At 40.8% G+C, this 13,716-nt stretch overlaps 1 protein-coding gene across 2 annotated transcripts in view; it reads right to left on the reverse strand.

Annotated features, from left to right (window-relative positions):
* Positions 1-12,900, reverse strand: part of EPS8L2 (EPS8 signaling adaptor L2) — a 219,546-nt gene extending 206,646 nt beyond the window's left edge. For both annotated transcript variants that reach the window (XM_089653578.1, XM_089653576.1), the window contains exon 1: positions 12,730-12,900. The gene's annotated coding sequence lies outside the window, so the exon portion shown is untranslated. The remainder of the gene's footprint in view (positions 1-12,729) is intronic.
* Positions 12,901-13,716: the final 816 nt, after the last annotated feature.

Genomic DNA, 13,716 nt, shown 5'->3' on the forward strand with positions numbered 1-13,716 from the left:
CCTACTAGAACAGCTGAACTTTATTTGGCGTTAATCAAAGGCACTTTAAACGATGGCAGGTGTGTACTGACTCCTATTTAACATGATTTTGAATGTGATTGCTTAATTCTGAACACAGCTACATCACTAATATATAATATATATTTATAAGAGGGTGTGCACACTTATGCAACCACATTATTTTAGTTTTTTATGTTTCCTCCCCCCCCCCAAAAAAAAAATTTTCAGTTTGTTTTTCAATGGAGTTGTACAGTTTTTGTGTAGACATTTTATATCCACTGTAGGTTCTTTCACACAGCTAAATCAGGTCACAGTTTAGAGATCGGCTATCTAAAATATAAGCTGCAAATGGACTGATGAAAAGAAGTGAGCTAAATGGAATTTCTTTCAAAGATTTTTTATTACAAAAATAATTAAAGGTATTGTTAAAGCAGTGAAAGGACCACTTAGAGTCATTTACCAGGGCCATTTCTTTTTACCAACCCAGCAGGCACCTGCAAGTGCTTGCTGTTTGGTGTGGATCTCTTGTAGAGTCGTGTTGACCTAGAAGGTCCCTGGGTGGACTACAGGAGATCAAAACCTATGTCTAGGCACCCAAAGGTGTACTTTTATTATTTTTTTGTATGCCCACAGGTCTAATTTGTTTAATTGTGCTCATTGCTTACCAATTGTCTTCACTAAAAAGTTCCTACAGAGATGTGACAAAGGTCAGAAGATCCCAGTACTGAATAATCATGTGTGAGTATGTTTCATGTTAGCACCATATACTTTACATACAAAACTTGGCTTGGCACTTGTAAACAAGATCTTTGCTGGCTATAGCTCTTACCATGCACTGACTTGATTCTCATTGCACAAAAGTACTTACTCCAGTATTAGATTACAGTCAAACATTTTATAAATAGACGCATTTTTGCATGTTATGTATAAAGACTTACATGTTTCTGGACAGGCTCCCAAACACAAATGATAAAATGGTCCAGCATTCAGCCATGTTATAGTTAGGGTCATATTAAACATATCTATGTATGGATGGAGGCTGCGCAGTGGACTATGGTTAATGTGTAGATGAAACTGGCTGCTGCTAGCAATACCACAAGTGTATCAATACAACCAATGTGTGAATACAAACATAAATAAATGCTGCGCTGCCACTAGTGAGTGAATGTGCTGCCAAACTCCATTCGTGATGGTGACCTCAGATAAATGTGTACCTCTATACCATATAAACTTAAAGTGTACCCCTCCTCCCCAGGGTTTCAGTGTATCCGTATGGCAGAGGGAAATTTTACATTCCTATGCATCATGTGTGCTTAGACCAATGCTATAAGCCTGTGCTATATTAGTGAAATAATGTGCAAATACTGCAACAATCATGGATATCAGTTCTCCCTATGTGAACCGATTTCAATCAAAACATGGAAATATTAATATACATAAATACAGTGCACTTATTGCAAATATTAAAGTACCAGAAGATTGTAGGTTCGACTCCTACCTGGCTCGTCACATGGGGCTCCTGATGACATCATACGACGAAACGCGTAGGACAGGGCTTGACAGTGCCACTTTTGTCTCTTGCGAGGGATTACAGAGGATTACATTGTCTCAGGATTTTTAAAGTGCCATGGACATGCTTTACATGTAAATGCATTTTTAAGTGTGTTTTACTTAATAAAAACATTATTATGCTATGGAAGCTTTCCTTTGATGTTTTTCACAGCGGTGGAGGAGTATTGTGGATGGTCTGGAGTGGATAGAGGCGTCAAGATTACACAGGCAGCTGTTCGCTGTAGGGGCTTGCTGAAGCACCAAACACGCAGTTGGACCTTCCTATGCAGGTGGTCAACATCTTGGGGTGAGTGGGGCTCTGGATGGGGAGCACTAAGTGCAGCACTCAATACAAAGATCTTTATGGATTAGAAGATTGATCACTGAATCACCTAGTCTCACATGGGATGTGGAAAGTGTTACACATTGGGACTTTAAATATTTGAATGTGGAAAGTGGTGCACTGGGACTTTAATATTTGCAATAGGTGCACTGTATTTATGTATATTAATATTTTCATGTTCTGATTGAAATCAGTTCACATTGGGAGAACTGATGTCCATGAGTGTTGCACTATTTGCACACTATTTCACTAATATAGCACAGGCTTATAGCATTGGTCTAAGCACGGAAAATATATAGGAATGTTAAATTTCCCCCCGCCATAGGGATACACTGGGACTCTGGGGAGGAGGGGTTACATAGTTACATAGATAGTCTGGCTGAAAAAAGACAAAAATCCATCCAGTTCAACCATAGAAAAAAAAAAGTTATAATCCTATACCCACAGTTAATCCAGAAGAAGGCAAAAACACCCCCAGCAAAGCATGATCCAATTTGCACCTGCTGGGAAAAAAATTCCTTCCTGATCCCCCGAGAGGCAATCGGATATTCCCTGGATATCAACTTTACCTATAAATGTTAGTATCCAGTTATATTCTGCGTATCTAAGAAACAATCCAGGCCTTTTTTGAAGCAATACACTGAGCTGGCCAGAACCAACTGTTGAGGGAGTCTATTCCACATTTTCACAGCTCTCGCTATGAAGAAACCTTTCCGTGTTTGGAGATTAAATCTCTTTTCCTCCAGACATAAAGAGTGCCCCCTTGTACTTTGTGATGACCTCAGGGTGAATAGCTCTACACCAAATTCACTGAACCACTGATGTATTTATACATGTTGATCATATCCCCCCTTAATATCCTCTTCTCAAGAGAGAATAAATTCAGTTCCTAATCTTTCCTCATAGCTGAGCTCCTCCATGCCTCATATCAGTTTAGTTGCCCTTCTCTGTACTTTCTCCAGTTCCCCAATGTTCTTTTTGTGAATTGGTGCCCAAAACTGAACTGCATATTCCAGATACAGGTACACTTTAAGTTTATATGGTATAGAGGTACACATTTATCTTTGGGTCACCATCATAAATGGAGTGTGGCACATTCACTCACTAGTGGCAGCGCAGCATTTATTTATGTTCATATCAAACATAGGAGCCAAGAAGCCAGTAATAGCAAAATATTACTGAAGATCATAGTATGCTGAGGGGATCGTATTAGGAAGGAGACGGTTCTGTGAAAGAGTTAAACTGATGGCAGGTTTTATATGGAGTGACCCCTGTCTGGCCGCCACGCTGCAGTAGTGTAGTGACATTAGTACTGCCACACTCACATTCCAGAGCTGGGACATTCAGCCTCCTGTCAGGGGCTCTTGGTAATGGAGCAGGAATTTGACCCTGCTATTCACATGTGAAGCATACTATGACTAAACCTCTAATTAGCATCGACTTCTTAGCATTTGTTTGTTCAGTGCATTTTTTTGCTTGTTGTGACAGAAGAGCATTGTAAAAGGAACAGAAAACATCTGACACATTATACCGTGTACGGTATGGAAACCATACACTGATATGTACATGACACAAGCTATGTCCTGTAGTTGTCCGTCTTCCACTAGTCAACAAGGTGTGCACTTTAGAATTACGTGCGATGAGCAGTGATAATGAATAACGTCAATATGTGATAATGACTGTCAAAGCCAGTATTGTATAATGGGGATTATTACGACTATTGGTATTATCATTAAACAAACCCAAAAAGCAGAATACTGGAACATGAGGCATCCCTAGGGTTGGTGTCACCGGGTGAGGTAACACGCGGTGTCACCCCTCCAGAGAGGAAGGAGCAGTGCCGGTGTAGCGGTAAAATGAGTATCCCGAACCCGTGAAGATATGTATCCCCTGAAGCAACTGCGCATGTGCCAGTTTCAGGCCGAAGAAGCCGATCTCCAACTTTAGCACAGAGCTGCCACAGTTAACCCCTTACAGGCTGCAAACCGCTGAAGCTGATCCCGCGGATCACTATGGGTTGCAAGATCAATTAACCCCGTATAGGTTGAACCTATACAGGGTTAACTGATCTTGCAACCCATAGTGATCCACGGGAACAGCTTCAGCAGTTTGCAGCTTGTAAGGGGTTAACTGGCAGCTCTATCCTAAAGTCGGAGATTGGTGATTGGCTTCTTTGGCCTGACACCGGCACATGCACTGTTGCTTCAGGGGATACATATCTTCACGGGTTCGGGATACTCATTTTACCGCTACACCGGGGGGCAGCTGTCAGTGTACCGGGAATCCGGGATCACCCCAATAACTGGCCAGGACCTTCATAGAGCCCAGAAGTTCTGCTGGCATCCTGCTCCTGCACCCCCTGTGATGGTGTCACCCGGTGCGGCCTGCACCCCCCTAGGGACGCTACTGTACTGGGCTTTTCATAATGCACTCTAGCACAGCACATACATGTGAACAGATCACATTGAAAACAAGGAATTTTCTCCCACTAATGCATTTTGTTGTTTTTTAAAATACGGCACATTGCATGCCAATGCATTGACAAGCTCTTAAAGTGAAAATGTGCAAGGCAAATCAACAGGTTCAGAAGCCCTAACAATCTGCTGTCTTAGGTTTTTTACTAAGACAGGATCTTTGAGTTTGTTTCAGTAGTATCTATGGCATTATGTCTGGAGGAAGATAAAAGACAACCTTGTTTCACTTGGACAAGCAAGATGGGGGGAGGGTGGCAAAGTTACAGATACGTTTTCCACAAAGACACAAACACAAGATGTCACCTCTTTCACAAGCAAAACTTAGGAGTTGATTTACTAAAACTTTAACCACAAAGACACAAACACAAGATGTCACCTCTTTCACAAGCAAAACTTAGGAGTTGATTTACTAAAACTTTAACCACTCCACTATAGACATATAGTGGAGTGGTTAAAGATTTAACAAGACACATACCAGATTGAAAGATCCTTAAAAAAAAAAACAACACAGCCAACGTAAAGTGATAATAAACCCGAAATAAAAAAATGTATTAAATTGCAGTTTACCAATAAACAGATGTGGTGGCTATATCAGTTTTCTTTTCTTTGGCTTTTTTCCTTCTGTTTTTACCTGGTGATCTGTCCAGTAACCCACCTCCTGTAACAATAAGGCTCAACTCTGGAGGAATAAGCACAGGAGGCACAGCAGACAGCAGCACTGTTAGTTGGGGGGGAGGGCGGGGGGTAGTGATAGATGTACCAGCAGATGTAAATACAATAATAAATTGCAGACAAACTCCAGCTCACACATTTTTATCATTTACTGCAAAAAGTTGTTTTCTTATGAGATAAAGGTTTTACATAAATAAATAAAAGCTGAACATTGTATTCTCCCCAACACTGGCAGTAGTAAATGGTCTGTCTCATCCATGTATACTGATACAGTCTGCTGGAGAGTTTGTGCTTCTGAAAAATAACAGGCTTTCTGGCAATTAATGCATCCATCACATCTAAGAATTGGTAAGCTGCAATGTAATAAATATTTGCTTTTGGGTTTTTTACTGCTATAAGAAATGTTTAACAAAAAGCTGAGAAAACTCCTAGCAGTATCATTAATAGTATCCAGAAGAGTCTGCAAAGCCTCTTTATACAACCCTGTAAATAACCACAAAATCACCAAACACAGCTATGCTACAATGTGAACAGAACACATTAAATCTCCTAAGTGATATATGCATCCAATTAAATATCATATTTTGTCTCTAACAAAGCATAACTTCATTCTGTACATTAATATGTTGATTGTCAGATTGTAAAGCATGGTCAAATTAGAATATAGATATAGTTAAAACATTGAGGGAGTAACAACTCAAGCCTAATAAAATACCTCAACAAATATTCAGCACACTCCTCAGACCCTTTGATTGGTTAATTCTGTAAATACCTTCTTTAGGAACATACAAAGATGGCTGCAAATGGCCAGTTTAAGCTCTCATTCACCATTAACACTGTAAAAGAATTGTAAGAGTAATGAGCTCTAATCTAATCCATCAGATTGGGTTTACTCTGCAAATTAAATATATAAAAAACAAAGGCCAGGTAAACTTTGTTTTTTGTTTTTTACTTTTAATCCTGTTTATTTTACAATTGCTAAATGTCTGTTTTATAATATATTTTCTCTATATTCCATTTTTTCATTCAAATGATATTTAAAACCATTTAACTGAATCTCTAAATACTCTAATAACCTGAAATTAATGAACTTGGTGCCTTGGTGAACTTGGAGTGTTAAAGATCAGAAAAGCTACAAAAGATTCTGTGAATGGTGCATGTTTCTGTTTAATGCGTAGTGGCAGCTAAGGTTTGTGCTCGTAAAGCATTCACTGCTCAGTTAAGCAAGCCAAATGAGGTCCACTTTCAGTCACTGGCGCTTACAGTGTTGTCCTGCAAGCCGGAAAATCTCTGCACAGGGTGAGGCTGAGAGTGAATATCATCACATTCTGGTTGTCAGGGGCAGACTGATCATTCGGGCACTCGGGCACTGCCTGAGGGTCTGGGGTTAGTAGGGGGCCCCATGAGATGCCCCTGGTACCTTTCATAGGCTTTGTTGGGTCTGGTTTGAGTGTGGGCGAGGACGGACTTACCATTTGGGCATTGCCCGATGGCCCGGGGTCAGTAGGGGCTCCCATGAGATGCCCCTGGTACCTTTCATAGGCTTTTTTGGGTGTGGTTTGAGTGTGGGCAAGGACACAGGGGCCCCATAGTCCCCTATTGTCCGGGGGCCCCATGAGTTGTCAGTCCGGCCCTGGGGGGGTACTTCTGTTAAGAACATTAACGTCACATTGTGAATATATTTGAAGATTTCTGCGCCCCATTGTGTATTTTTACAGTATTTTTATGCACTATAAGCACACTTGAGAACTTTTGAAACCCCTGAACCTGATTCTGTAAGGATAGCCTTGTTGCATCAAATTAGGACAAAAATAACATTATTTTTAGGGGCTTGGTTCAGTGGTGACAAGCCTGGAGGCTGATTATTTTATAAATGTAGTTCCCTTTGTAGAACGGGGTACAATTAAAGAGGATGCATGTATTCTCCATAAAGGGGTCTTTTCAAATATTACTTTATACTGTAGAAAGAAGTGATAGACATTAGCTTCATGTAAATATTTTTAATGAAATAATTTGTATTTGTAAATGTAAACAACAACGACTGTGCTTTACGCTCTCCACACAAAGTCTATGGGTCGGCTGGCTCATTGAAAACAATGCATTACCTCTGAGGCTGATATCTTATTTCAACAGTAAGAGCCAGAGTATCTACGCTGAGCCACTAAGAACTCCCTCTGGTGGCTAATCCACAAATCATATTTGCTTGTTATTTATTACACTACCAAAATATAGAAGATCAAGCTTAAGTAGAAAATTCTTTGAGGCAAACACTACAATAAAAATACAATTAATAATAATATGTAAATATACTATATTTTTCATTTAAACACTGAACTTCAGTTACAGTTTGGTGGCTAAATGAAGCAAGAGGCCCTGGAGCCCATAATATGGGAACTTTCTTTGAAATCTCACCTAAGCATTCTGGGAAATGACTGCAGTTATATACATGTGCAAAAAATGAACGAACGAAACCAGCGCTCCAGTCTTCATACAACCAAGGCGATGCCAAAATGCCAACCGAAGAGGTGCTGTCCTTTTAAGATCGGGGAATCTGACCACTAGTGTGCCCTTGTTTGTTCTTTTCCACATGTGCAAAAAAGGTGGCATTGCACTTGCTGTTTCTGGATGGCACCCCGAATGCAGGTAGCAGTCCTGCATTTTGTAGCACAGTGCCAAAAAAAGGTACACAAGCTATTTGTCGCATGTAGAGCAGCCCAAGGGAATTGGCCTATGTCCATGAAGCCCTATGTTCTGGTGTGAAAATGTGGCAAAAAAATGCAACATGACGTTTAGGTATGAATGCAGCCTAAGCCTACTACAGCTATACAATATTAGGATGGCATTAATAACTCTTATGTGGTCTCATTTCCAAACATGTGATCAGACATTCCATATGAAGTCATGACCCTGCATTGCATAAGCTATTCCCCTTCATTGTAGAAGCGTTTCTTGTATTTGGCAGCAAGGAGTAGAACTAGTTCATTCACTAGGTTATTCCCTGTCAGAGCTGCATCAAGCCTGTCAAAAGGTCACAACTAAGCGGAAGGTCAGTGTGACACTCGCAGGAAGCGATATATTACTTTGTTAAAGGGAAATGATGGTGTACTTTAAGTAACTACACTTTTTGAGTTACTATTGTAATTACAATCTTATTTTTGTAACTAGAACAGACTTAATTTTCTACTTTTTTGTATCCCATATTTTCCCATAAGTTCTGAACTATAAATGCTGCCTTTAGTTTCCATCTAGCTGCTCTCTGGATATGTAAAATTTAATTAAAACATTTATAGCGCTAAAGGACTGCTGAGATAAGATCAAATAGCCAGAGGTTGATTTATGATGTCTGCAGGGCATGTCATTGTTTACTTCTTACTGCACCTGCATTTTGTATCTTTTGTATCTTTTGTAAAATGCAGAGTGTGGTGTGGAGCCTGCCATGTCCTTAAAGCTGAAGTTTAGTTAAATAAAAAATGTTTTTGGGTTCACATATATGTTGTGCGGTATATCGCATGTGATTAGCATAGGAACCGCACCACATTCCTGTATAAATCACATGCGATTTGTGTGCGGTGCGATCGGAGCCATACGTTTTGTATGGCTCTAATCGCACCCGCACCAAAAACATGCAGGACCCTTTTTTTGGTCCGCACTAGAATTGGATCACATGGGTATTCACTTCTCTGCAATCCGATTCTGCACATCGCACCGCGTGTTGCAGACTGCTTTTGGGGTGTTGTTAACTTAACATACACACACGCAGCAGTTCGCATGAACGGGGTGCGATGCTGAATTCACACAGAAAATGCTGCGAATTCTGCACCACATCAGTGTGAACCAGAGCTCAGCCACATAATTCCACTGTATTGAAGTGCATCCCAAGTTCTATTGATTACTCCTTACTGCGTCTTCTTTATAGCTCTGAACTAAAAACCTTCAGCCTTTACAACTACTTTAAAGAAACCTCATTCCTTATTCTTTTATTTAAAAGCTGTAAGTGTAAAAGATTTAGTGGGGGGGGTCCCTAAGATCTAAAAACTATTACCAGGGTTCCTCCATGCTTAAAAAAGGTTGAGAAAGGCTAATCATGTAGCATGTGGATTAGAACAGGGGCGGACTGACAATTCATGGGGCCCCTGGGCAATAGGAGATCATGGGGCCCCTGTGTCCTTGCCCAAACTCAAAAAAGCCTATGAAAAAGGTACCATTGGCATCTCATGGGGCCCCCTACTGACCCTGGGCCCTCGGACAGCGCCTGAGTTTCCAAATGGTCAGTCCGCCCCTGGTTTAGGAAACACTGCTCTTCAGTATATTCTCCTCTAATATACAACACTGGTGCTCACATGCTGCATGATTGCTTTCACCAATAATCGAGCATACGTGTTAAGCCACAGTCTGAGCAGTCTCTTGTCATGCATGACTAAAAGTGTCAGCATACCTTTAAAATGTGCAATAAAGGATCATCTACGTAAAAAGGAACACCACGATGGGAAGTTGCATGAATCCATACATTTAAGGTGTGACATATAGTAGCTAATTAATATTGATACTACCTGCCTTCCCATTTTCTTTGCAGGGAGCATTTCTGTGAACAGGTACTGGATTATTTAACCCATAAGAGCCATCTGAAGTTCACCCATAAATTATTCTATTTCAACTTTGAGGGAGATTTACTAAAACTGGTGCACACAGAATATGGTGCAGCTGTGCCTAGTAAGCAATCAGCTTCTAACTTCAGCCTTTTCAAATAAGCATTGACAATAAACCCTGGTTCACATATGTGCGTTCCTGTGGTCTGCGTTTTGCATGGGCATGAGAGCCCATTTATTTGAATGGACTCCAGTGCCCCAGGACATGCAGGGAAGAAGTCCCTGCACTTCTTCTGAAAATGCAGCCCTCACGGGAACATCGGTTCCCAGTACGGTTGCGATTTCCAGTGCGGGCGGCGTGTCATTAGAATTAATGGCACCCACCCGTGGGTCCGCATTCTTCTGAGCGGGTAGTGCGACTGCACAAATTTTTGTGCAGATCTGCAGCGGCACCACCCGCACATATGTGAACCAAGCCTAAAACCAAGAAGCTGATTGGTTACTGTGCTCAGCTGCACCAGTTTTAGTAAATCTACCCTTTGTGTCATAACTTGAAGCAACTTAGCATCATAGAAAAAAACAGTTTTCTGTCGATTAATAAAAATCGATCATCAAACCATTTCAGATTCTTTTTTAATCAGCCTAAATTTTTAACTTCTACACTTAGTTGGCCTTTACAGCTTTTAATTGTTTAGCTGTTATGTCCCAGCCACTTTGAAAGGCAACTTCACAGTACCAGCCAGCAAAGGCTCTCATGTACTTGGAAAGGATGCAGTTTATGGCTTTATTGCACTAGGTGTATAAATCTCGCTGTACCATTCTACTAAAATGATTATCTATCTTTTGCAATCTGTTCCAGCCATACTATCTGCTTAGATAACATCAGTTTTGAGCAATTATAGTAATTCCGTTAACTTTGCAAGACTCTGTAAAGAAAACTCTCATTTGTATTCAAAATGAGAGTTAATATACAACCAAATGTTGTTCAGCCATGATGTGTGAATATATAAAGATTGGTCAAAACACTGCAAATTGCAATTCAATGATTCTAAATGTAAAATAATGCACCTATGGAAAAAGAATCCCTTGAGTACATCATTGGGGGTACAGGGTTGGCCAGCACTACAGAGGAAAATGTTTTGGGGGGAACTTATTTCAGATGATTGCTAAATGAGCAAACAGTGTGGCCAGACAGTGGGAAAAGTGAATAGAATTCTAGGATGCATCACTAGGAAGGAGGTCCTGATTCCCCTATATAGATCTTTGCCCCCGGTTCACATATACGCGTTTCTGCAGGCCGCGTTTTGCGCGGGCACGAGAGCCCATTCATTTGAATGTACTCACGTGCCCCGGGACATGCAGGAAAGAAGTCACTGCACTTCTTTGGAAACCACAGCCCGCACGGGAACCTTGGTTCCCAGTGCGGTTGCAATTTCCATTGCAGGCGGTGTGCCATTAGAATTAATGGCACCCACCCGCGGGTCCGCATTCTTCTGTGTGGGTGGTGCGGCTGCACGGATTTTTGCGCGGATCCGCAGCGGCACCACCCGCACATATGTGAACCTAGCCTAAGTTAGACCTCATTTAGAATACTGGGGTGTATTTACTAAAACTGGAGAGTGCAAAAACTGTTGCAGTTGTGCATGGGAGTCAATCAGCTTCTAACTTCAGCTTGTTCAGTTAAGCTTTGACAAAAAAAAACAAAACTGAAAGCTGTTTGGTTTCTATGCAGAGCTGCACCAGATTTTGCACTCTCCAGCTTTAGTAAATTAACCCCAAAGTGTTCAGTTCTTGGGATCTCACTTACAAAAAGATATTGATAAGATAGAACAAGTCCAGAGACAAGTAACAAAAATGGTCTGAGAGATAAAACATATCAGGAGCGATTTCATCAACTTAATATGTACAGTCTGGAGGAAAGAAGGGAAAGGGCAGACATGATTGAACCCTTTAAATAAATATATCAAGGGGTGAATAAGGTTCAAGATAAGGTTCAAGAGCGCAGTATCTTCAATATAAAACTAAGCTATGACCTCAAACTAACAGAAGGAAAGTTCAAAACTAATCTTAGAAAGTATTATTTTACTAAAAGAGTAGTTGATACTTGGAATAGACTTCCAGCAGAGGTAGTGAGTCAGTCAGCAGTAAGTGGCTTTAAACATGCCTGGGACAAACATATATCTATACTCAGACAAAAAGTTAAAAAAGAAACACACAAAAAAAAGCATTAAAAAAATGGGCAGACTTGATGGACCACTTGGTCTTTTTCTGCCATCACTTTTCTGCGTTTCTATAAATGTATATTTTTTCTCTACACATGCCCTATACAAGTAGGTGAACGTATTTAATGTTCAGCCAATTAGAAGTTGAATTTCAGTTGTCCTAGTTGCTGTGGATTGCAGCACACCATTGCAGGTAATAAATACATTCAAATAGTTTCTCATCTCCGCAGACTGTGCCAAGGTTACAGGACAAGGAATGTCTACTCGATGAAGCACTTTAAACAAGACTAGCATTAATGTCAGAATTTACGCTCCTTCAATGAACCACTTGCCAAAGCTTCCAGTAATGAACACAACAAGAAGCAGCTTGGGGTAGTGCCAGACCCACTCTCATATTACATGGTGCCTTGCCAAGGGGCCCATTAAGGTACAGAGACAGAGGAAGTGACCAGCTTGTCCCCCCTATTCTACAGCATCAGTTTTGTACAGTTCAGGTATAGTCCTGGTGCTTTCCACTAGCCTCGATCCCATCACTGTCTGTGACCATGATTAGCCTCTTCCTAGGTTAGTCCTTGCATTTGGTCCTGATTAGCCTGATGCTGGTTTTGTTTTGTATTTGACTGATCTGCACCATCAATTCCTTAATATCTGAAAAGCGTTCACATACTATTTCTCTTCATATAGCCTAGACATTTATAGTTACCATTTTTGAAAGCATCCCTTTTAATTACAGTGTAATTATTATCTAGCAAGATCCTTTTATTTCTGTTTGGTTTCATAGGTTTCCTCTGTTCAATCAATGTGCCCATTGTTAGCCCTTTCATTAGTATGTAGAGTCACATTCAGTTTAGTAGATGTTTAACAGGCCAGCAGGTACTCACCGTCTTTAACCTGCACGTTGTTTCGCACCGTGTGCCTTTAATCCAATCTCCTAGTAATTCCAGAGGAGGCAATAAAAGAAAGCACTTGCTGCGTCGGGGCTCCCCCTTGGATGTCACTTTGCCTGGATGCCACTGAACTGCTCTCTGTAGTGCTCTGACAGCAGGTGAATGTTTCACTGTGAACAAATAGAGGTGGAGTTAAACCAGAAGGACAGGTCTAGTGATCCAGGGAGGGGACACCTCCAGCCCTGTACACACTGACTAGACAGGAGAGAATGTGTGTGTGCTTACTGCTGTATATTTTCCACTTCGCTGTGTATTAAACCAATATGAAGTCTCAGGTTTACAAAGATACATAACCTCATATATCCAGAATCCCACGCTGTCTGCTAATGACATGGCAACCTTGACAAACCTAACAAAGATGAAGGCGATCAGCTGTCACAGTGTAATAACCATTTATATTATTACTAGTATGATTTTTTTACACTTTCATGCACTATCTTTATTCATAACCATACTTTTAGCATTTACCATTTTTAATTTTACAAGAACGTGCTGGATAACTTCAAGAATACATTCAGCCAAATGTTTCTTTTTATTTGTGGATAAGCTGGCCATACACTGTAAGATTTCTCCCTATCTGAACAAGAGATCACTATTGATGATTTTATCCACACTATACAGCATGGATGGAGGAAGCTCCACAGTCGGTTGTATACAGCCAGGGCTGCCAGTAGAAATCATGGGTCTCCATACTCCCTGCAATCCCTTGGGTAGGGATTAGTCAAGCGGAGTAATCCTTTGTGCTCTGGCTCCCGACAATTAAAGTTTCACCCTGCCCTGACAAATTGATCTACAATAGAGATATTCAAACTGCGGCTCGTAGGCTGGATGTGGCATTTTGCTTTTCTTTATCTGGCCCTTGGGTCACTATTCCTCCCACTGATACAAGACACTATTCTTTCCACTGACACCAAAGCTGGA

This window comes from Staurois parvus, unplaced genomic scaffold (genome assembly GCF_062004578.1).
Source record: "Staurois parvus isolate SC_StPar_1 unplaced genomic scaffold, SC_StPar_1.0 ptg000715l, whole genome shotgun sequence".
Taxonomy (NCBI): domain Eukaryota; kingdom Metazoa; phylum Chordata; class Amphibia; order Anura; family Ranidae; genus Staurois; species Staurois parvus.